Here is a 24,386-nt window from a genome sequence, read left to right on the forward strand (position 1 = left end):
TGTTTTAATTAGCATCTCACTTTCCAACAAAACGATTATAGATGTCTTATCTGCTTGTTAGTAAACAAAGGTGATCCCTAAGCATTCTGCAGTAATTCATTTGGAGAGACTGTTCCACAGTAAGAACAACAATGTGTGTACAGTTTGGTGGACAGTGGTATGGCAGAGCAAACTGGAAGAACATCCCAGGGACCTCATGCCAAACACTAGCACTGCACACCTCAGTTTTCCTAGCTGTGCTAAGGTAATAGGTAATGTGTTGTTTTTCTTTCTTTGCAAATGCTAGTACCAATGGTTTAAAAAATGATTTGGAAAATACTGTTGTGTATTTTATCAAACTTGAAACTTTCAAAACCCTTACAATTGGTTCTTGTTGCCTACAAATTGTGGAGAAAAAGAAGATAATTTTGTGTTTAAGCATTCAAATAATTTGTGGTGGTCAAGGTTTTTCAGCTGAAACATTATCTACCCTTCCTCTGCAGATTTTTGTTTTTGTAGCTGTGGTAATTGCAATAGTCAGTGTTTCCATGCATCTTTGATCATTGTTCAGCTGGTGTCTCACTGGGTAGGAGAGAAGTAACAGGATATCCTGCACAGAAGGTTGAGGTTTTGTTATTATTTTGGTTGTTATATTGTCATAGTTCACAAAAGGACCAAAAGTTTTCAGTGGTGACCAAAATCAGTTATTCCATTTTCAGATATTGTCGTGGGAATGACTAGCTTTGACTTAAAAATGTATATATAAATAAATAAAATGATGCTGTAGATGAGAGGAGATAAAGACTTGCTTTTAGCTTATCATTATTATCTGTGGCTGGGAGCCTGTTTGTGTAATGGCAGAATATATGAGCAACAGGACACTGATTCCAACTTCTATTTGAGGTTGCGTTTCCTTCCATCACCCTAGGTCAAACACAGATTACCAGCTGTCTGACACTCCCTTTGCAAATAAAGAATTGGATCTCCTGGGTAATCACTTTTCTGATGACTCCTGTGAGCCCCTTGTCAGGCCCCAAATTTGGATTGGAGTCACATTTATAAGAGCTAAAGGGCTTACCTGATGTGTAGGACTTAATGCTGGATGTGTTCATGGGGATTTAAGGTGAAATGAAAATCCAGATCCCATGGAAGCAAGCAGGAGGACCACCGCTAATGGCATTAGAAATTGGATTAGGCTGTTTGAAAAGATCCCAAGCAAAAATAGGGCATTTCTATTGATGCTTGTAAGAAATGTATTAGAATCTAAAAGCATAGCTTCCAGAGTTGTTGGATTTTTTTTGTTTGTTTTAGTTTTATCTCCCTGAAAAATATTAATTGAATATTTGGAGCTTTCAATTTCTTCTTTTCAACCCCTGTATCTGATTTCTAGTTATCATCCACGGCTGTGTATGAACCAGTTTTGGTTTTGTGTGCTCCATATCACTCTTATTTAGAAAGATACATTGCTCTGTGTTTATATTTAGGTCAAAGGGTTTTTCCGACAGTTTTGCAGTGAATGTTATGCATAAAAGGATAACGTAGATGTGATAAATACAGCAGTTTGAGGTGACTACAATGGGAGGAAGGGTTTGTATAAATAACCAATATATTTCAAAAAGTCTTAATCTTTTGGAAGTGCACAGGTGACTAATTCCTACACTTGAAATGAAAGAATTCTAGAAATAGAAAATTTTCATCAGTTCTTCCCTAGTCACTCACAACAACCATTGTATGCCTACCAGGGGAATGGGTGAATGAAGGTTAGACTTCTGGAAAAAGTGAGGGAGCAGTGAGGGATTGCCAAAGGATGCGTAGGAACTGGTGAGTTAGACAAACATCTGTCGGGTGGGTTGAGCAGAGTTTATCCATCTTTTATGTTGCTTCTCTTAAAATGAAATTTGTTATATCTGTTGACATAGAACTTAGTGTCCTTTTGAGCATTAATTAGTTGCCACTTACCAGGCCCTTCAACTTTAAACACTTTCCATTTATGATTCCCATGTGACTCTTTTATACTCAGTTCCGTGAATGCCTATATTTTGCATGTGATCTGAATCCTCATGCACTCAAAGTGACATTTACCTATTTTCCTTTTCTGTTTTTGTTTTCATTTTGCTTTTGTTTTTTAATCCCTGCACAAAACTGAAGTACATATCTCCTTTTTATTAAGTATCTGCTGTGAAAATTTGGAAAATTAGTGACTTTATACAAGCAGTTTTGTGACCATTGTCTTGCAGAGCTTATTTGGTGGTGAGTTCTGGATTTGATTGTATTGCTGTTCGGTGCAGGCTGTTGACTGTATTTTTATAACTTTATTCCCCAAACATTCTTTTAAATTTCGAAAGTAATTTCAATTTAATTTCATACATATTATTGTCTTTGGCTACTAAGAACCAGACAAAGTAAGATTAATCCTCTTTAAGGAAGGGGGAGAAAAAAGAAAGAAAGAAAAAAATATGCTCTTGAAGCTATTATCAGCTAGCATGCATATTTTTCCTGAACTCTTACATTATGCAGGCTCCAAAATATTATAGTAGCTAATGTTTCCTCACAAGAATGGGCTGTGTTTAATGCATAAAATTATCACAGTAACAAGATAGCAAAATTAATTTATTTATTCGGTATCCTTGTGTTAGATATTTTAGAACTATCACGCTTATGATTTATTCTGAATTCATGTTTTTAATCCTTTACACAGACCTTTGGCTCAGCTCCTCCAAAGCACAAATTCAAAACCAATAGTAATTTAGGTAAAAGTGAGGTTCTTCATTGATTTGAAAATATGCTCTAATTGACAAGTCAGTTAAATATGTGCTTAAATCCATTCTTTTTAAACAAAACATTTCATCTTAGCTTTTGGCAAAAATTTGAAGTTAGGCATAAACGTAGGTAATGTGCCTTCAAGCATATTATAAAGTGTTATAAGTTATGTTAATTATGTTTTGTTAATTAAGCCCTGATAATGAACAAGATTCCAGTAGGAACCACTGTATTTAATATTACAAATTTCTATGTTTTGGGCATCTTTTTTTTTTTCTTTGTTTCTGTTTGTATGGGCATCTTTGATGGTATTAAAAGGTAGGGATGGTGAAAAAATCATATATGTCACTTTGTCTTCTAGTTGGGAAAACTGTTTTTCTTGTAGAAGGGAATTTCCAGAGCATTTACAGGCTTTCAGCTGGGATGGCCACTATTCTGACTTGAAAATGAAGGTCCTGATCCTCAGAGTGGCCTCCCCAGCACTGGCTCACTGCTGATGGAAGTATCAGAAACAGTAATGGGAAATAGCATTGTACTTACAGGTCTGCTACCAGGTCTTAACTCAGCACAGAGGTCAAAGAATGTACTAAACGTAACATTGAATGGAAACAAGTATCTGTCATAAAAAATGAAAAAGGAATACCAAAGGGACAAAGATGAAGAAGCAGATGCTTTTCCATTTCAATTTATTAATGTTATAACTCTTCAGAGGGCAGCATATATATCACCAAGCACTGGTTCAGAAATGTAATACTAGGAAGCAAACTCTCCATGTGGATGTGAACTGATACCTAACCAATGTGTTAATAGTTCTGAAGTTCGGCAGAGTCCAGTGGGCTAAAAGGTTTTGGTGCATGCTTCAATTCTTTTGAGATGGAGAAAGACTATTTTTTTTTTTTTAGTGAGTTATTTATCTGTAGAGCTGGAATGGAAGGGTTCAAAAATAACCTGTAAAAATGTTCCACGTACAGCAAACTTGATGTGAACAGTGGACTCAGAACAGCTATTTTTGGATTTTAGACATGGAAGGGATTAGGATATGATTCAAGCAAGGTCAACAGATACTGACCAGGCAAAAAGATTTCTGAAAGTAGACAGTTGTTTTATATCAAAAAATGGTATTCGATGGAGGGAAGTTGAAGACAATTTCATCCCAAGGACAGAACATGCATTTTAGATACAGGGTAATTTAATTGTTGGAGTAATTGATATCTAGGGATAAGTTTTTATCTCTATCCATGGAAATCAAAGACTGAGGGCGTTTTGAAAACTAGATCAAATCAGAATCGTAGCCTTGATGTAGAAATTGCTAGACCAAGTTATTTAGCCTGTGATATGGAGAGCACTGGAAGAAATGAACAGTTCGCAACTCAGTCTTTAAAAATAGTTAATCTGAGCTGCTATTTAGATAAATTTTAGATTTCATTAATGTATAAACTATCAGTGTATGTTTATCTTAACCTTTTTTATAGTACAACTTACCTTTCTGCTGCAACGTCATGTTCAAGTCACATGCACATTTTGCTTTATAATCAAAAATTAAGAAAAAACATGCTTTTAACTAATTTGGTTTATTTGGATAAAAGCACCTGCTCAGAGTTAGGACTCTGAGAAAAAAAGATCTGTTTCTTGATTCAACATTTCAGAAATTGGAATCTGATTTATATCTACTGGGCATTCTGCCCAGCAGTGACATGCTCTCACTTCAGATTTCCTGAAAATGGCAGTGTAACAGCTAAGAATCACCATAGACAAATGAGCCAAAACATGGTCAGGCAGACCATTTCACTTGGGAGGCATTGCACCAAAACTTCTTGCTTTCTTCTCTCTGCATATTTTTTCATAACAAGATATCACTTGTGCTCCTGTGACAGATGCTGCCAAAATTGCTGTTTGTGCTAAGTATAATAAATTCTGTATAACTCAAGAGTGTTTTGGGACCCGTCACTGAAGGCACTAAAAAATTTCTCAGGAGGGTATTCTATATGTCTGTCTTCATCAATGACATAGATGATGGCATCGAGTGCACCCTCAGCAAGTTTGCGGATGACACCAAGCGGAGCAGTGCAGTCGATACGTTGGAAGGAAGGGAAGCCATCCAGAGGGACCGTAACAGGCTGGAGAAGTGGGCCCATGAAAACCTAATGAGGTTCAATAAGGCCAAGTGCAGGGTGCTGCACTTGGGTCGGGGCAATCCCAGGTGTTTATACAGACTGGGGAAAGATCTCCTTGAGAGCAGCCCTGCAGAGAAGGACGTGGGGGTGCTGGTAGACCAGAAGCTGGACATGAATCAGCAGCATGCACTTGCAGCCCAGAAGGCCAACGGTGTTCTGGGCTGCATTAAAGAATGGGTGGCCAGCAGGGAGAGGGAGGTGGTTGTCTCCCTCTACTCAGTTCTTGTGAGGCCTCATCTGGAGGCCTCATTCAGGCCTGGGGCCCCCAGTACAGGAAGGACATGGAGCTCTTGGAGTGGGTCCAGAGGAGGGCCACTAAGATGATCAGAGGGCTGGAACATCTCTCCTATGAGGAAAGGTTGAGGGAACTGTGCTTGTTTAGCTTGGAGAAAAGAAGGCTCCGGGGAGACCTCATTGTGGCCTTCCAGTACCTGAAGGGAGCATATGAACAAGAAGGGGTACAGCTGTTTACAAGGGTGAACAGTGATAGGACAAGGGGGAGTGGTCTTAAACTATGACAGGGGAGGTTTGGGTTAGATTTTAGGAGGAAATTTTTTACACAGAGGGTGGTGACACACTGGAACAGGTTGCCCAGGGAGGTTATGGATGCCCCATCCCTGGAGGCATTCAAGGCCAGGCTGGGTGTGGCTCTGGGCTGCCTGGTCTGGTGGTTGGTGACCATGCGCATAGCAGGGGGAGTTGAAACTCATTGATCATTGTGGTCCTTTTCAACCCAGGCCATTCTATGATTCTGTGATATGTGAGTAAAGGTGAGATCTATTACCGACCAAGCAACCAAATGAAAATAAAATGTGTGACTTAAGCACAGTAATAACATGAGAATTTCAAAACACTGTAGTTATCTCCTTTATGGGCTTGTGGGTATGGGAAACAGAAATACTGACCTTGCAGGATGATCCTTTCAGTTCTACAGGAAGCCAAATCCAGTGTAAAATATATCCTAATTTTAGAATTGAATTTTTAAGTCCATTTCATTACAGAAAGCACTATTGTGACTGATGTTGAAATCTTTCCCTTTTATAAACTTTCTCTGAAACATGCTTCCATTTCATTCTGGTTTTTGTTTCCTGTCCCTGGAAATTAGATATGTGGTTGTTAGTTTTTATCATTATTGTTTGTTCTACAGAGTGAACCCATTGTGTAATTATATCTACCAGTACCAGTAACTATCACCAGCTACAATCCAAGCAGGATTACTAGGTGAGACAGGGCTTTGGAGAAACCTCCTTTGGTTGTCTTAAATCACATTGTGACAGCACCAAATATATCCCACTACCATTTCTGCACTGTGTCCTAAGGGAAAGAGCATTCAAAATCATAACAGTTTTGAGATGAAACAGAAATGATGGCTCTATCGTCTTTCCTTCAGACTTTCCAGGCTCCTGTGATCCTTGCAAAAATGTGATGCATTCGTATGGTCTCTCTAAATGCTGATAACACCTTGCTTTCGATATAAGGTTGCCACTGGGAAATCTCAGAGATAAGCAGCAGTTAAACTGACGCTGCTTATTTAAAGGTCACATGTGTTAGGTGTATTATCCACTGCCACTTGGGCATAAGCCTTGACAGTGGTTGCAACCTGCATCAGTAGCACATAAAAGTCAGAATTCTCAGGTTTGTGTACATTACCCAACAGTGTAGTGAAAGGGGGGAAAAAGAAAGGAAAGATTCAGGGTTTGATTTGATTGAGTCCATTACTGCTTTTGAATCACATGCCTGCATAGCATGTGTGCTCGTAGCTGATTCCCGCTGCACCCAGGCTCTGCCTAGCAGAAGATGGTGAGCTCGCAGGGCATGGCTGCAGCCCAAAGAACAGAGGCACAGCATGATGCCCCAGAGAGTCTCCTTTGACTTTTGGTATAAATGTGAGGCTAATTCATACCTGAAAAGGACAATCTGAGCCCATTAAAAGGCTAACACTGATACTCCAGCGTACTGTAGCTGCTAGCTGTACTTTCTCATACTAGCCCTAGGTTTCAGTGGCATAAAGCATACAGGAAAAAAAAAAAGCTAATGTGAAAAGGAGAGCTCTCTGGGAGTTTATCTAGAGCTTCTCAAGCACAGTGAGCACTGGAGGGCTCAATGCATTCAGAATCTGAGTGTCAGATAAAGCATTAAAGAGTTAGTGAGCAAAACAATTACTATCCACAGTCGCACACCACTGCATATACTGAGAGCGTACATTCCCTGTGGCAAGGACCTCGTGTACTTTTATGTTTTCTACCACACCACATGCACACATGGTTCTTGATAAATATTTAAATAACAACACATGCAGTAGCTCCACTTTGATTTTATATAAGGCATGCTTGTTCCACCAGATATCGTCAGGAATGAGAAGCTTATAAGAATGCTTGTTGTTCTGTGCGATAGCAGCAGGGTTTTGTTTGGTTATGTGTGCATGAATAGCCTCAGGAGTTCACAAATGTATTTGATTTGCATTGAGTGAAGAACCTCAGAAACTGCTGTGATGAGCAATGAGAAGTACAAATGAATATAGAAGGCAATCACTTGGTGTGTACTTCTGTTAAAGAAACAACACCTTGTATTTTAAAACTTCATAGATTTGTTTAGTGCTTATATGATGGCAAATCCATTATGTGAGATTATGGAGTTTGTCCAAAGGGTAGCAAAGCTGTGATGGGTCTGGCGCAGAGATCTTGTGGGGAGCAGCTGAGGGAAGAGAGATTGTTTATTCTGGAGAAGAGGAGACTCGGGGAGACCTTATTGCTCTTTACAACTGCCTGAAAGGAGGTTGTGGTGAGGTGGGAGTTGGCTTCTTCTGGGTAACAGCGACAGGACAAGAGTGAATGGTCTAAAGTTGTGCCAGGTGAGGCTCAAGTTGGGTATTAGGAAAAAGTTTTTTCTCAGAAAGAGTGGCGAGCTATTGGAGAAGGCTGCTGAGGGAAGTGGTGGAGTCACTGCTTCTGGAGATGTTCAGGAAAACGGTAGATGTGGCACTGAGTTGACATGTGGTCCCAGGTATGGGTTGACAGTTGGACTTGAAGATCTTTTTGGTCTTCCCAACCTTTATGGTTCTGTGATTATAGAATTTGGAGACCAGAACATTTTGTTGGTTGCAACCTGCAGCTGCCAGATGCACAGAATCCATTCCTCATTCCTGAAATTTAACCATGTTTTGTTTTGTTTTTCTTTTGCAGTGAAATCCCGCTCCTTATGTTATGAAGGCATCTTCTGCATAGAGTCTACATTGCTTGATTTATACACAGTCATTTGGAGGACCTCCACACTTCTATCTGTCATCCCAGGATGAGGTGTGAACAATCCATTTACCCAGTGGGAAATTAAAGGTAACTCTAGCCCAGCCTCCAGAGTTTTTATTTACAAGTATTTATTGACTCTCCTCTTTGGCCTTTCTGAAGCTGACGAATGATTAAGTGGGGACCTCTGTCACGTCCTTGGAAATGCTGATTGAAAACCGTGGATCAGCAATTATATTGAACATGTATAAAAAACAGTCATATATCACTGGGGTTTAATCTCTTTTACAGCAAGCAGAGCATATTGATCAGAATCAAAATGCTTAGACATACCTTAAATGACAGTATTGGCACCTAGACGTGCATCAATAAGGCTATTCCAATGTATCTTATATTATTCTGTCCAAATTATCTCATTGGCTCTTCTATCATCGTCCTAAAAACCTATCGATTTCTTATTTTCTGTTATTGTTGTTTTATGCTGGGATGTTCTTTGTTGTATTTGCAATGATGTTGCAGTTTTCTGATGCTGTTGGAACCTCCCTGAAACTGTTATTTGTTAAGTAAAACTTCCTGGACATAAAAGCATAGTAAATCTAATTTTCTAGTAACTTCTTCTTTTCACTCATTTCTCTAGATTTATGGTGCAGTTCTTGACAAAGAAATCTTAGCTGAATGTTCAAAACTTTGCTTTAATTGAAAAAAAGTAAAAAAAAAAAAAATCAAGGATGCTTCTTCCTATTTTTAGAATAATAAGGGAGAAAAAAGTGTCTTTTTATACTATTTTCTGTATACTCCTTTCCTTTTTTCTTGGTGAATAACTTGGTCTTAAATATGAAGACTTTACATTGTCTTTCTTATTTCTTTTTGCTCTGATTGACATAAAGAAAATGGTAGGTTGTGACTGTAGTGGCAACATCTTGGCCATGCAAGGTCATTCATAGTAGAAATGTGCTGGCTGAATAGACTGTTCATCTAAATAGTCCCCCAACTCCCCCCCCCCCTTTTTTTTAACATGCTGGTCAAATGGTAAAAACACTATTTTTTTTTTCTTTTGGCTTTTTTCATTTAACAATCCATTTGTGGATCACTCTTCAAAGAAAGCATATCCAGATCTTAAGAGATGTACCCTGCAAATACCACCATTAATAGCAAATTTATAATAGCTTTCTTGAATCCACAGATAAACATCTTTTGCACGCAGAGATTGTTAAATTTCTATACAAATATGTGACAGACTACACATTACTGATACTACAGTAAAAGCTTGAAGAAAAAACTCCCATCTTGTGTGTTTTTAAGACTGAAGAATGGTAAGGACATTTCACAGTTCACCATTCAGGACTCAAATGACTAGAATCTTCTGGCTATTTTTCTTGCTCTGGAACATTCACAAGTTTATTAGGCTGATAGTGTAATTGGCTTGTTAATTCTTCATCAGTTCAGACAGGAATCTGTACTGTGGCAGGAGGACGAGAAGCTGATGTTACATGTGTGATATTATGTCTTTCAGCAAAGTAGAGCTCTTTGGATGTGAATTAAGTTCCAGTGTCACATGCAATCTGTTTCAGAGCTGCTTTCTTTGAAGAAAACAAAAGTATTCACACTTTACCGTCTGCGCTGTGGAGCTGAATTCACATTAGATACTTCAGGTCATTTTAAACAAGCATTTTGGCAATTAGGAACATATGCTCCTTAAATAGTCTATCAAAGTCAGAATGCTAACATGACTTGCTGTTTGCTAATGCTGTTGTTTTTCCTGAAAATCACCCTTTCATGCAGACTCTGACAATTCTGATGAAATTGAAGGAAAGCACAGCTCCTGTGTCAAGTTTGATTTTGAGTCAAGTTTCTTTAATCTCTAAAACAAATCATACCGTACTTTTAAGTACTATCATCTCTTAAATTAAACATTTACCAAGATGCTGTACTAGGTTACTGCATGATGGTAAATGGATGAATTGAAACTCTCTGGGATTGCTATTGTAATAGGATAAAATGTCTTACATGTCATGTACAAAGACGTTAATGCACTGCATTTTGTGTTGGATTCACCGATCAACCATCAATTATTTACACTGTAGGTTGCCTTTCTTTTGTTCTTTCCTGTCATGTGTGCTCCAACTTATTGACTGTTTGTTGCATAAGATTTGTGACACAGATTTCTGCAGAATTCCAGATAGGATCAGCAGTGCCTGGCACGTGCCTTCAGGTCCTTTGTGGCACAAAAGTGTGGTGGAGTTTTGCATTGTGTATTGCACATCCTAAAAGATTCCCCCAAATACAGTAGTATTCGTTCCCCTCATTTAACCATTCTTTGGGGTATTGTTGCGTTTTACCTTTGGATTTCTTTCATAAAGACAAAAAAAACTGGTGAAAGGCTCTAACGCTGAGAAAATATTGCCATCCCACCATCTGTGCATTAGCATTTTGCACAGGAAGTTGTGCTTGACTCTTTATATTATCCAGAAAACAGACATCTTTTTCTTACCACTGTCATTATCTGCTGTCTACTAATATAACCCCTGCCTCTTGGCTCCAAAGCTAACAAGGCCACAAACTAATAAGGAGCAGTCATTTTGCATTCTTCATCAATGCTAAATATGGCAGGCTATATGACAGAATCTTCCTCCAAAATGAGTTCTTGTCTCGGTCTGTCCTCACTGTGTGCTTCCTCTGGGCCTCTCAGAACATGTCAGAAGGGGTATGTTGAATTAGACATTGCTCATTAATGTGCCCCCATGTTAACTTTGCCCTGTGGCTGCTGGTCTGTTGGCTAAATGCTAACCAAACAGAGAAGGACCATTGTATTCAGTAATTTGATCTTTGAACAGCCTTGTTCAGTGCAATATACTCCTTGACTGTGATCTGACTTATGTCACCAGTGGCCCCTCTCCTCAAAATACTGTTAACAGTGTGGGAATACTACAGAAGCATAGCTATCACTGCTCTCTCTGTACTTCAGGATTTTCAATCTACTTATGCTCCTGCTTAGGTTCTAGAAGCTTTAAAGTTTTATCAGAATGTGTGGACTGTGGATACTGGACTGCTGTCTGTACATATGAGGAAACGTTCTCAAGCCATGCCAAGGGATGTTTAGATTGGATATCAGAAAGAATTGCTTCATGGAATGGGTAGTTAGGCTTTAGCACAGACTGTCAGAGAAAGTGGTAGAATCCCCGTCGCTGGAGATATTAAAGTGACGTATGGATATGATACATAGGGACTTGGTTTATTGGTGGACTTGGTAGAGTTAGTTTGATGGCTGGAACTGATGATCTCAGGTTTTTTGTGTTTTTTTTTTTTTTACAATGAAATACAACATAAATGATTCTGTGATACTCTGTTCAATGTCTTGGCCAAGAAGTCAAGTGTAGTTCAGGAGAATTCCTGTGATCTGGAGACAATTGAACTCAAGGAAAAGAATCCTACTGCATGAATCTTCGGATCAGATTCCTGCTTAGGCCCAGCTGAAGAAATAATCACCAAAGCTTTTCTGCTGTCAAAATGTATGGATGATCGCTTGTCACATTGCTGTCCTCTGTAGGTTTTATTCCATATGAACAAAATTTAGACTGTCTAACTTGTCCTAGGAGAGAAGTCTGGAGATAGACTTCAGCTATTTAGTTATGAAGTGGATGGAAAACATCCATATTTATCCAGACAGTTCAGAGTGTTGGTTAGTCTCTATCACATTAAAATGTAGACTAAGTAATGACAAATTTTAAGGCCCAAATACATTATTTTAATCACAGTGTAAACTTTCCCATAATGCAGGTGATATAGTCATCCACGTGTTTATCATAACAAGTATTTCTTGAACTGAACAGATGTGGACCTGCCAAAGTGGGAGATAAGAGGACTGTAACTCTTTCTTGCCTTTATAAGCCTATTATCAGAATGTCAGATGTGGGTGTCTTCCTCCATCATGAATACTTCATTTATTGATGAAGGTTTTCTCTGCCTGTGACTACTCAGTCCTCTTTGTTTCTCTTTATGTTGTTGTATACCTTTTCCACTTCTACAAATGGGAAAAAATCAAAATGTGTGGTGACTCTATATAATTTGCATACTATACATACTGTAATTTCTCCAAAGCTGACATATTGTCAGCATGTGTAATTTATTTATTTGCAAAAGGTGTGAGATGAGTTCCAGAGCAGTGTACATTGCTAGTCAATAACTCCCTCTTCAAACACACCAGCTGCCTCCTGTTTTCACTGGGGTGTTTGCATCATGTCACTGCCTGACATCACTTGCCCTGGAGGCTCGAGGAAGGAGTAGAAAGGTTGCCGTGTTAATTAGAGAAGAGCGATAAAACCTGATGTTTTATTTATTTTCTTGAAGAGGGATTTATGTGTCTTATCCGGTTTTATGGTAATGTTTTTATGATGAATTTTTTGAGGTTTAGTTCAGAATCAGTTCCCCTGAGGAACAAGTACTACAGCAAATTGCAGAGACCTCCGGTGCTTGAGATTTCTCATTAAAATTAACCCACCCCTGACTGCAGTTAACAAACAGTTGTAACATCCTTAAAGACCCTAACTTTTCTCCTGATGAAGACATCGGTATATTTATATACATAAACTATTTAAACATCTTTAATGGCTGAGATGTAACTTACACTGTAATTAAAACCACTGGCTTTATAAATACTGCAAATACATGGAGGTTGTAGCGGTTTATACTAGGAAGGGAACAAGAAGGCAAAAGGCATAGAGTTACCTAGGTCTTCTGCACAGAGATGAATGGTCTGAACACCTTCATGGATCTTGGCATATGGTGACTTCATTGTCTCTCTGTAGTAGAAAACAAGCATCACCATTCATGCAAAATAAACTTTGGAGTAACCAAATGTTGGCAAAATTCATGGAGTGTGTTGTTGCATTCCTATAATTAAAATGTTATGTTTTCTTTTGCTTCAGATTTGCCATAGTTCAAATTTAGGCTTCAGAAGTACACACTAAGCTGTCAGACATAATGAAATTCTGTTAAAAACTGAAGCTTTCTTTCCTTCCTTATGATCAAGAAGAATTAATGAGTTAAAACCCAATAGTCAAGGACCTCATTTTTGTAAACATTTGGTCTAAACAATTTGACTGAACCAATCATGGCTGCAGCCTTGCTATTTATATTATACTAAACTGATTCAAAAGTAATGCCTCCTATTATATTATGTTTGCTCATGATGTCAGGGTAGGATGTTGGTGGTATGGCAGTAGAAGCTGAACTTTCCCACCAATATTTCATTATGTTTTGTTGCTGTGCAGTAGATGGCAGCAGAGGGGCAGTCTGACAGAATGGTTTCTGACATGGAAGAGCATATGAAGCAAAGATGTATAATTGAATTCCTCCATGCAAAATAAATAAAATTTAAAAAAAATTGCACCCATTGACATCCCTGCTTGCTGGACATTTATGGAGATTAAACAGTGGGTATGAGTACAGTGAGGTGGTGGGTGGTGCATTTCAGCAGTGATGACAGTGACAGTGGGTCACCTCTGCTGGTGCAGATTTTTATGAGCACAGCAGGCTGGTTGCTTGTTCTTTGCTGGTGAAAATGCATAGCTAATGATTGTGACTGTGTTGAAAAATAGGGTTTGTAGCTGTGAATTTGCTATATCAAATAGTGTGATTGTGCTCTTTGTATCTGTTGTAGTTTCCATGTAAATAAATAGGAAGCATTATTTTTGGAGTGACCTATGTAAATAAATTCCCAGTAAGAGAAAGACTGTCTAGTACATACCAACCTTAGGCATATGTTGCAGTCAATTTCCATTCAACAAGCCACTTAAGCATTTGTCCCACCGAATTTAGCTCCTCATCTATTTGGGGCAAACAGTGTTTTACATTTGGGTAAACAGTTTGCCTCAGCAGGATTTTGGTTCTTGATCATGGCTACTTGAAGTAATAGCAGTGTGAATGGCAACAATAATACTAATTATTCTCATTAGTTATGGTCGCACACTGCAGAAAATACATTTGAAAAATGCCTTTCCTTTTCCAAGTTTTGTACAATTTATTGTTTTTTTCTGAAAAACTTCTGCCTTTACCTTTGAGCTGTTTGCCTCTGCTGATTTTAATAAGCATCTGTTTTTATGCAGATTGCAGATTATTGACAATTTTTCAGCGTTTGTCTGATGCTGATTACATTAGCAGCTTGCCTTCTGTATTTGCAGTCTTGCTGCTAATAATGTTACAGATCATTTAATGACACTAATAATGAAAGCAACTGTGTCACTTTCATTGTCTGTACTACCAGTGTACATGGATGAATAGAGGCTGCTGTGATAATTTTGGAAGGGCTCAACAACCCATTGTGAGTGGGAAGTTTAACCCATCATGTGTGACAGCTTTTTGTAATAGCCTAGCACTCTTCCATTGTCTAATACTGAGTCCATTGCTCATTGAGAGGAAAAAAGAGGATTTTCATACTTCTTCAGGGTTTATCTTTAGATTCTATTAAACCTTTATTTGGATAGGAGAAAATTAGTTAGAATGAAGAAAACAGTACAAAGACACAGTTTTTGCTCTAATTGTCACTGATTTGAACATTGTGTTATTGCCAAAAAATGAAATGCATCACTTTACAAAGCTGATTATGCAGCACGTGAATAATTTGGGATAAGTTTCATTATGGTGATTAACATGCATGACACTGCATCACAATATGCAACCTATCAAGCCTGGATTGTTTATTTTATTGTTGTTGTTCTCCTGATGGTATGCAATTTAAGAGCAAAATCACTCCCTCTCAATAAGATTTCAGTGTCTTTTCTTAGCCTCAATCTTAGTTCATATTTCCAAGATATGATCATGTTTTTGAAATGTTAATTTATGTGCGCAATACCTTTGTTACATACACTTCATAAAGAGCAGTCGGGCTCAAGTATACATGGAAACTAATTTTCTCATAGTTAGGCTTTTGAGCTTTGTGTAAGTTTTAACACTGCGGAGTTTCTTTGAAAGACCTTCAATTAACACTGCCTCAGTATGCGCACGCACAGAGTTGTGCCTTGTGTTTGCATCTGAACAACCTTTACTCCAAGTGAAAGGCAAACGAATTGGAACTGCCTGGTTTTACTTCGTTTTTGCTTTCCTAAAAGCTTTGTAATGCTGTGGATTTTGTGAAAAACCTGGCTTGATATATATGTGCAGCCTTTTGAGAAACGGGGCAAGAAGCCAGAGCATACTGTAAAGCATAAATACCAGGGTGTTTCTGATTTGTTTGAGTTTCATTACAAATATTGGTATGCATTTTTGATTAAAGCATATCAATAGAACGATACCGTGAAAACCTCCCTGCCAGTCTTAACTTCCACATATCTAATCTAGCTAGACTTGAGTGAAGCTTTGTCATATCTGTAAGCAGTATCAAGATGGAAAAATACCACACATACAAACCAGAAGAATTAGTAAAAGGACTGTAAGTTACCAAAGAAACTAGAATTTATTGGGGGGGGTGGACAAGATGACCTACAGAGGTCCCTTCCAAACCACTACGATTCTGTGGTTCTGTGAATGCAAGAAAGGAAAACCATTAGGTTGAAAGGAGTGTAGTAGCTGAAATCCTCAAACCCTCATCTTGTTTAATACTGTCTATTGCGCTAGTCATTATGACTACCAGGGTAAATAATGCTTTTGAAACGTATTAACATTTTGAAGGTAGAAAGGATGCCAATAAAGGAAGAGGATCCAGATACTATGCAGTATTTAGTGAGATTTAGTGAGTGACCTTGAGGTCCTGCGGTGATGAAAACAGAAGGTCGTGCATGCCAGAACTAATACAGAATACTGAGCACTGTCAATTTTTAGCAGTAGGAAAGAAGAAAAATATCCTTAGTGTTTTGGTCAGTTGTCATATTACTACAGAACACGTGGAAAGAGGCTAATTTGGCGCTAACATGCCTTAGATAGACAAGGTATTCAAAATAGAAATAGCAAAGCATTAACGATCCTATGTAAAGCATGTATAGGGTTTGTTTGTTTTTTGTTATTCACTATGTATTTTCCTATTTACCTGTTTTAAAGAATTAATTCAAACTGAAGTGAGCAGAGAACAGCTGAACTGAAAAGCTTCCAATGTAGAAGAATGTAAGGTTTTGGCATTTTTTCACATAATAAGCTGGAGACTATGACTGCTCTCTGTAAATTCCTCAGGGTAGAGAACCTGTAAGAAGGATATGCGATAAAGGGCATGGTGGGCAAAGAACAAAGTATGTATAAATAAATTCAGGCTGGAAATCAGAAGAAAAACATTCATTTTTAGAGTTATGATAGGATATCCTATACTGAGTGATGAGAAACCTGCCTATGTAAGCAAAGATAAGCACAGAGCTATATTAATGGAAGGAATTATTCAAGGTGGCAACTGTTGACAGGACTCTGATAGCCTGTGAAGGAGCTGATGACTCAGCTGAATCCTGCCTAGGCTTACACATGCCTTCCTCTATAGCTGAGTGTTATACTGTGAGTATGACTTGTAGACTTTCAGATAAGCAGGCAAAGAGGGATGTGAAAAGGGATATTTCTGCTATAGATGCATTCTTTCTAGAATTTTGTTTCAAAAGTAAATCAGAATAGATGGACAAAGCTACATGTTCCTATATAAACTGTAAGTTTATTTAATTGGGAAAAGTATAAGTTTCAGAAAAATTATGAATATTTTTTCTCTTGCCAGTTGAGTGGGTAGAGTTTCCTTAAGAAATGAATAAACACCTTGCTCTGTTATAGGCCAGAATACGTTGTGGTTACTCAACGCACACAAAAATGAGAGAACTGACACTGCCTGATCTATTCTTGTCGATAAGTGATGCTCTGTGTTTCAGGGCTGTAGTGCTCATTAAGTCTCAGAGTGTCTAAATGGGGAAGACCACGCTGCGTGGCAGTGTAGGTATACGGAGTGGTGAGCTGTATTCCTTTTCCTTCATAGCACAGTTAAGCTCTGGCACATGTCCACTGATGTACAAGAAAGGTGAACTGCCAGGATGTTGTGGCTCAGTAGGAATATCTAGTGTCAAATCTTGTAACACAGAATGTATTAGAGGCTAATAAACAGCCATTAACCAGCCAGCTTTCAGATTTACCAATTACCACACTGTTCTTGGCCATGGACCTGCTTGCTGTTGCTGACAATGCTGCATTAATGAATCTCAAGCTTTAACCTCCTTGAATTCATGAATAATAATTTCAATACGTGTAACTTGATTACTACGAAGTGGAAACTTTAGTTGAGTCTAAACATTGGTTATGAGGTTAAGATGAGAGAAAGACAACCCTACTCTATCACTGGTTATTTAAACTCATATAAAACTAAGCACCTGTCACAGTGATAAATGGGTTTTCTTGTTATCTAGCTGTCTGTGTCATTTCCCAGTCAGTTTCCAATCAGACACCTAGACAACACTGTGGAAACTAAGGTACCATTGTCTTCATTTTATTTCTCTTCCAGGGAAATACGTAAAGGTCACAAGATGCTTATAAATGTGATTGATTTTATTTTCTTTGACTCATTCCTAGAACACAGATTAATTTACTTGTATATGCAATGTAAAGCTTTATTTTCATCACAGGAGAGTCTCTTTCATTGTTTAATATCTTAAAGCTCAAGCCACAGCCACCTCAAATCAAGAGTTGTCCCAGTGGGTTAAATATTTCAAGTTCCTTTTCATAGCATAGAGTGAAAGTAAATCAATTTTTGAATGTTTTATTTTCGATCAAAATCTTAGCCTTAAAATCTTGAGACTGTCCTCAGCAACTATTATGTGAAAAAACCCTTTCCTACAATGGCAATGCATCTTGTGCCCAATGTGAATATTTTTTATATTACTCTTTTGTTCAAAATATTTAGTTTCAGACCTCCTGTATATCGGAAGCAGAAAAGATCAAGAAAGGAAAACATCTCTAAAAGAAAAACACCAGCAACAATATTTGAAAACATTAAACTTGGAAGAATTGTCTGTTCTGCAGTAAGCAAGTTGTCTGAGTATGCAGTCCCTTTGGCCACTTCTGAATGTAGAAGCTATGCACAAGTTGTCACTTGGTATCAGTTTGAATGAAGAGAACCGTGTCTCATCCTGACCTATCTGACAGCTTTAGGATTAGCTCTATAATACTTCAAAGTATTTTTATTCTTCTGCAGCTTTTGTGCTGTACATCCAACATGATTATAGCGAACTTCCATTCTCTTTTGCTGGACTTTGGACTTAAAATATAAATTTGAATGTTATGAATTTTATTATCAGTGTCACAGAATGTGAACATAGAGTGAACCCTCCAGAGATCACAACAGTACTTTCACTTTCTTTTAAGATGTAACTGGGGATGGACGTGCTAATTATACTTTTTTCTCTTTTATAGAAAACCTGAAGTAAGGAGAATAATCGGATTGTTTCAGTTCCTGCCTCTATCAGTTGCTATTCTGTGCCTCCTCTCCCTGCAGTGCGACACAGGTATGAGACCATAGGGGTCTTCCTCTTCTGAAACTGTTTCCTTGTAAAAGAAAATTTTATATATATATATATATATATATATATATATATATATATATAAATTGATCATGAAACAGGAGGTGGGAGAGAGAAGGATTCTGCATGCCAGTTAACAGCTCTCTCTCCTTCTGGGAGAAAGGTATGCTGTTCTTTAGAAGAAGCCTTAACATTTAGTTTTGTATTTTAACTGGTGGTAAAAGAAATAGCTGTCCTGGGAGAAGAGAATGGAGGGACTCTTTCAATATGGACAAGAAGGTTGTTTGTGTATTGCCAGTAAAGCTATTCAGCAATCTGGACCGCAGAACCAAGAATGCTGAAGTAGAGCCAGGCCCCTCTGCTGTCTGTCCTTGCCTTTCAAGAGTAGATTCTGCTGTATTCTGTGAAAGCGGGAGGCAATCACAGAAAAGTCAAAAGATGAGATGAGGATGTGTGGAAAAACACAATAATTGTTAAAATGATTCACTGTATCTTCTCCAGGAGATGTGAATTTGAGTCATGGCAGACATAGGAAAGAACTGAAGCCATTTTTTGAGTGAACACTCACTTGCTAAGCTACTGTATATCTAGGGGAAGTATGTGATACCTCCTCCTCTGTGTGTTCTTGGAAAGAAAGCTAGCCTCTTGGGAGTATGTTTCAGGGTAAAGACAAGAAGTATATTTAAGATGGATTTTTCTTCCATCATTGCATACTGATTAAGTTGAAGCTGCTCCTCCTCAGCTTGCTTTGTCTGCTTTGGATACCATCTAAGCATCTCAGTTTTCCTCAAGTTCTCTGCAAGGTTTCAAGACCAGGTTCCTAGTAGTCAAATATAGCAATGCCCATTAGGCCATCAGTGAAATCTGCTGCTTGTGTATGAACTGTATGATTTATGAAGTTGCGTAAGTCAACACAAATAATAGAAATGCTTTTAGTTATTTCCTCAGGTTACCCTTTCTCTTGTATCAGTGGCCAGACAGTCCATGGTAACCATGAATGTTTGGATTCAGAAATGGAACCTAGCTGGAAATGTGTGAAGTTTTGCTTTTATTTAAGTTGAATGTCATCCTTTCTTTAGAGAAGACAAGATGAGAAAGGAAAGTACAACTTATCCACTGTATTGACATTTGGGTTTGGGAAGTACGAAAATATGTGAGCTGCACATACTATTAATATTAATAATGTTAAAAAAGAATCCTCTCACTCGGGCTTCGTGTTAATCTTACATGATTCAACTCCTGGTTGCATAATGAATATCTTACATATTTAATAAGCAATTTGAAGTAGGCCCAAATGAGTGAACAACATAGTGCTGTAAAAAAGAAACAGGGATGGGGAAATTCTTGTCAGATGAGGTTGCTGAAGAAAAAAAAAAGCCGATCTATTGACATTTTTATGTCTCCTATCAAATGTCATTGTGAATTGAAAGTGGAATGTCTAAAAAAAAAAAAAAAAAGCAGCACCAATTTCTGTATAACCTGATGAATGTACTTCCATTGTTTCCAGGAAATCATATGAAAAAGGTCATTGCTCTATGTATGAAAATACCATGGCAGTTGCTCTATTGCTCTTTCAATTTAGAATAAGCACTTGAATGTCATCAAAGAGAAATAGCTGATATTCTGTAATTAAAAGTAGATTTTGATTTACAGTGGGGAAGAGGATAAGAATGAATCCCCCCATGCTGCTGAGGTAGACATGCAGCTTATTCAGAAATAAAATAAACTCTCCAAAGGATGAAGGAAAAATATGACTAAATTAAAATATCTGGCGTATGAAAATGTGTATATGAAAGGAACTGGAAAATTCCTCCTTCTTGTGCTATTCTGCAAGTAACTCCTTTGGGTAAAACCTGTGCCATAGCAACAGATAAAACCTTTATGAGGTGCAAAGTTTTGCTATGAAAATGAAGGTTTTCTATTCCGGTTCAGTTGATGTCTTGAAATGAAATTAAGTCTGGTGTAAGTATTTAGTGAATTATCATCATTTTTAAAGATGCATTTTTTAAGAGTATAGCAGCGAAGACTCTGGAGTGCTTTTAGGGAATAAAGCACACACGAACACTGCATCTTACTGCTAGAGATGAAAAGCAGAAATCAGAGCACAAGTGAACAGTGACTTTATTTACTTTTCATTCTGCCCACTATTTGGTCACTTCTTCCATTCTTCTCAGATGCGACATCTGCTTTGCCGTCTTCTCCTTTAGCTTCTCCATGATGTCTCTTATGTCCCTCTGTATTTTTCACGTTTTGTTTTACGAATAGAAGGAAGCACAGGGATAGCTCTATGGAACAAAAAAACAGAGATCCACACATCCCCTCTTCCCTTGTCATTGATTTTATTTTTCAGTTACTAACAGCACTCTGTGACATCTACTCGTTCAATATGCTTTTGCTTCCATTCAAGGTGAGACTCCCAGTGATTATTTTTTTTTTGGAGGATTATGAGCTATAGCATTTTCTCAATAGTGCCTCAGTAGACAGACTGAAATTGAAATTTTTTCATATAGAGCATATAGAGGCTCCTAAGAGCCGAGCAACAGAGGTATTTGTTATGTCATCGTCCTCTTCATTGAAGGGCTCTGGCTCTTCACAAGAGACAGGCAACTATCTCAGAGGATTAGGGTGAGTCACAAGAGGATCTTCTGATTGTCTGACAGCTCTGTGAGTTTCCTGGCACTTGTACTCTTGAAATTTAGTCTGTGTCAATTATGTCTGGAAATGGAACACATCATCCAGCTACTCCAAAACACTTTCTGGTTTTATCTTGGCCTTTTGTCTTCGCCTTCAGGAGCATGAGAGTTCCGGTTGTGAATGGAAAATCTCTATGCTGCAAATAGCTGAACATGTAAACAAATGCCCCCTCCCCTTCCTATGTTTCCTTTTCTGGGCTGTGTAGTTATTTCTTCTCTTCTACTCCTTTCTAATTCCTCTTTGTAGGAGGAATTTGTCATGACATTGTAGAACTGGGACCGCAAGATTATAATGACAACGTGTGAAATGGAAACCTCTGTCTATCACTTTGCAGTCAGCACTCTGCAACACTTTCTTGGCTTCTATCCAGTTTCTGAGTTATGCTTTTATCAGATGGTTTGCTTTTATTTTTATTTTTTTCATCAACTCAGTCCTCCTGTGCTTTTTAGCTGAGCTGCCTCTCTCTTGACTCTGCCTCAAACACAAATGCTCAAGGTCTCAGAAGCGTGGAATTAAACAATGCATTGAAATGAGGCTTAGAAGTCAGGCTCGTGTTTTTGCCCTGTGTCTGCAGAGTGGGTTTTATCCCACTGTCATAGGATGAAGGAACCTTCCTGTTCACTGTCTGTGACACGAATGAACTGTGGGAGAACACAGCAAAGCAGCAGTGCTTGGATATCAAGGAATCCTCCTACTCCTCAGCATCATCCTGTGACTGAGGCTGAACCTGCAGCGCTGTTCTGTGGCTGAACTGGTTTGTGGGGTACTTAACCTGATATATAAACTGTCGCAACATAGGAAGAAGAGGCCATCTAAAAGTCATATGAAACTCAAAAATTATGTGAAATAAAAGGACAAAACAGGAGATTCTCAAGAAAAGTTTCCAGCCACTCCAGCTCAAGGCATTTCTTCTTTGTAAGTGTCAAAATATGCCATATTTTACATCCTCCTTTCTGAAAACGTTGGGGTGTGTGATTAAACTTATTTTCTAGGATAATTTTGGTATTAAAATACCTCCTCTAATGCCTGTGGCACTTCTTTTTCAAGGAGAGGAAACAGAAGGGAAAGTGAGAGTAAAATCAATTAAGCAGAGGGAAAAAATAATCTCTTTCTTTAGAAAGCCATTTTTAAAATTAATTCTCACATGAATTATTTTTGTCTGGCTAGCTTAAAATAGCAGGATGGTGTTAGAAGCAAGAATGGTGTTTCTGGCTCTTACTGTCCTGTTGGCTCAGTGCAGGCAAATGCAGCATGTTCCACATGGCCACCTTCCACTGTCAGCAGTGTGCACTGTTCTTGTTCAACACATTTGTATATTTTATATTGTTATCTGTATTAATAATTATTTTTGTATTAATAATTATTTCCCTAAGAAGTAACAGTGGTTTCCAGGCACTCTGCATATATGGCTTAACCAGTTGAATGTTTCCTTCAGTAGAGCCTTGCACCTTATAAAATCAGCCGTAAGTTTGGTCCTTACTGCAGATGGGCAAATACCCTGGTTCTTTTTTCTTTCACTTCCATTCAGAAATGAATAGGGGAGGGAGGAAAAAAAAAGTTTCCTGTAGATAAAATCACAGAGGCTTTAAATTTCCAGAATGTGTCATTTGTTAGGCTGCCGGGTGAAAGGTGTATGCACCATAGTGCTTTTCTCTCAACCTCTCCTTGCTCGCATATGGAGGACACCCTGCGTGTGTTCCCTCTGCAGCAGAGAATTTGATTTATCTCCCTTATGCAGGTACATAGGTAGCTGACCCCCATCTTTCCATTTCTCTCTGAAGGTCAGAGTCCTGAAAAAGGGCCTTGTCTTCCTCCTTCCTGTAGGCAGATCCTAGAAATGAAGGAAGAAAAATACAGAATCTGCAGGTGTGCATTCAGTGAAAATGTCAAGGCTATTCAAAAGCTTATTCTCTTTAGCAATTAGTGGCCCTGCATGTCAAACAAAGAATCCACAACTTAATCTTCTGCCTTTCTTAGCATTGCACCTTATGTCTTTGAAGGCTTAGGAAACAAAATACTTATCACGAAAATGTGGCCCAAAATGTTCAAGAGAGACATCTCTTAAAATACAAAGCCTGTTTAGGAAATTCAGCTCACTTGTGAACAGGCAAGATATACTCTTACAGTTCAAGATGTGAACTTGTTCAAATAATCATCAAATTTCTGCTGTTGCTATTTTCAGATTCCTCAAGGTGATTTACAAATCACTTGTGCAATGGGAACAGCTCTCAAATCCTTTTAAAAAAATGATAAAACTGAGTTATGGAAAGGTGAACTGTGCACAGAGCAGCCATTCTTGGGCTCATTGCATTGGGTCTCCTCTGGGCTGTGGGCTTGGATGCTCTGACTCTATAGAGAACCAAACAGTGGCAAGATCTGTTGCTGGCCAGGAGTAGGCCTTCTTGAGGCATCAGGATCTGAACCCAGGTCTCTTCACTGTCTGCTTTTATTTTTTTTCTCCTTCACACATCCTCCAAGGCTCTATCAAACATGTGAGGAGTACTCCCTCACAGACAAAAGAATAGAGGATCATTTGAGTGGAAAGGGACCCTTAAAGGCCATCTGATCCAACTTCCCTGCAATGAATAGGGACACATACATCTAGATCAGGGTGCTCAGAGCCTGGTTCAGCCTGACCTTGAATATCTCCAGAAACATGCAGCCAAAGGCAGGATTTCCTGTGGTACTCGCCCTTATGTGCAGCACACTTAACATTGCTCGAGAAATATTTTCAGTTTACTCAGTTATCTAAAGGTATAGTATATCTCTTTGAGAAATATCCATGAGTCCATCCCTTTTTTTTCTGCTACTAAAGTACAGCTAACTGTAAGACGTTACATTTTGACATTTGTATCTCAGCAAGAGGAGAACTGGAAGTTCCTGTGATTATATATTTATTTAAATTTCTCTAAGCAATGGTTTATTACAAGTGGTGATTTAATACTGTCTGTTCCAAATTAATTCCTTGGGAGAGTCGGAGAATGGAGAGTCCTGCCAAAGAAACAAAAAAAACAACCCTACAAAAAACCCCATTACCCAAGGTGCCTGTGCTTCATTTCAGGTATCTCAGT

The 24,386-nt window shown here is 38.3% G+C and overlaps 1 long non-coding RNA gene and 1 further gene across 10 annotated transcripts in view; both read left to right on the forward strand.

The window, feature by feature from the left end:
• Positions 1 to 24,386, forward strand: part of LOC101751087 — a 395,657-nt gene that overhangs the window by 293,607 nt on the left and 77,664 nt on the right. For all 9 annotated transcript variants that reach the window (XR_006939824.1, XR_005861466.2, XR_006939825.1 and 6 more), the window contains 2 exons: positions 8,096 to 8,245; positions 18,515 to 18,606. This is a non-coding gene — a long non-coding RNA (uncharacterized LOC101751087). The remainder of the gene's footprint in view (positions 1 to 8,095; positions 8,246 to 18,514; positions 18,607 to 24,386) is intronic.
• Positions 22,814 to 22,872, forward strand: MIR1599 (microRNA 1599). Its single transcript, NR_035085.2, has one exon. The product of NR_035085.2 is annotated as a microRNA 1599 (primary transcript).

This window comes from Gallus gallus, chromosome 7 (genome assembly GCF_016699485.2).
Source record: "Gallus gallus isolate bGalGal1 chromosome 7, bGalGal1.mat.broiler.GRCg7b, whole genome shotgun sequence".
Taxonomy (NCBI): domain Eukaryota; kingdom Metazoa; phylum Chordata; class Aves; order Galliformes; family Phasianidae; genus Gallus; species Gallus gallus.